This window comes from Mobula birostris, chromosome 31 (assembly GCF_030028105.1).
Source record: "Mobula birostris isolate sMobBir1 chromosome 31, sMobBir1.hap1, whole genome shotgun sequence".
NCBI lineage: Eukaryota > Metazoa > Chordata > Chondrichthyes > Myliobatiformes > Myliobatidae > Mobula > Mobula birostris.
The window spans coordinates 21,865,851-21,867,192 of NC_092400.1; positions in this window are offsets into that span (position 1 = coordinate 21,865,851).

The window sequence follows — 1,342 nt, forward strand, 5'->3', positions numbered from 1 at the left end:
ATTGGGCCCCTGATCCTCTGTTCCATTGCTCTCTGAAAATGCCTGACCTAAGAGTGAAACTGGGCCTTAAGACTTCAAGAAGCCGTTAGACGCGGAGGGAAAAGAAACTTCCTGCCATCCACCACAGGCGGGAGTTCCCGGTGGCCAAACGTTTTAATTCTAATTCTCATGTGTTGGTCCATGGCCTCGTCTTGTGCCAAGATGAGGGCACCCTCAGGATGGAGGAGCAACACCTTGTATTCTGTCTGGGCACCCTCCGACTTCATGGCATGAATATTGATTTACCCTTCCGGTGAACAATTTTCCTCCTCCTCCCCTCTTCCTCTATTCTTCACTCTGACCTTTTACTTCTTCTGACCTGCCCATTACTCCCCCGGTCTTCCTTCTCTTTCTCCTATTGTTCCCTCTCCACTCCTATCAGATTCTTTCTTCTCCAGGCCTTGACTTTTCCCAGCCTGCCAGCTTCACCTATCATCTTCCAGCCAGCCTCATTCAACTCCCCCTCATCTTTTTATTTTGGCATCTTCCCCCTTCCTTCTCAGCCCTGAAGAAGGGTCTTTGCCCGAAGTGTTGACTGTTCATTCATTTCCATAGATGCTGCCTGACCTGCTGAGTTCCTCTGGCATTTTGTGCCTGTTGCTTTGGATTTCCAGCATCTGCAGACTTCCTTCTGTTTGGAAAAAAAACTTCTGCTTGTTGATTCTTGTTTTGTTTCTCATGATGCCACTAAACCCGTGCTGCTAGGACAATGAAATCATCTGGATATTTTTGTCCTCACAAATGTGAAAGGATTTGCAGTGAAATCATGTACTTCCTGCCTGACTCTCCTTGCTTCATTGGAGGAATGTATGTGGAGAAAGGGTGAGGCATTGGCTGGGAATAATGGATGCAAGAGCTTACTTCCCCCTCCTTTTGCACGAGGAGTTTAAGAATCACACAAGCCAAGGTAGTGTAGTGGTTAGTGTGACACTATTACAGCTTGGGGTGTCGGAGTTCAGAGTTCAATTCTGGCGTCCTCAGTAAGCAAGTTTGTATGTTCTTTGGAGTGTAGAAGGTTGAGGGGGGACTTGATAGACGTGTTTAAAATTACGAAGGGGATTGATAGAGTTGACGTGGATAGGCTTTTTCCATTGAGAATGGGGAGATTCAAACAAGAGGACATGAGTTGAGAGTTAAAGGGCAAAAGTTTAGGGGTGACACGAGGGGGAACTTCTTTACTCAGAGAGTGGTAGCTGTCTGGGACGAGCTTCCAGCAGAAGTGGTTGAGGCAGGTTCGATGTTGTCGTTTAAAGTTAAATTGGATAGATATATGGACAGGAAAGGAATGGAGGGTTATGGGCTG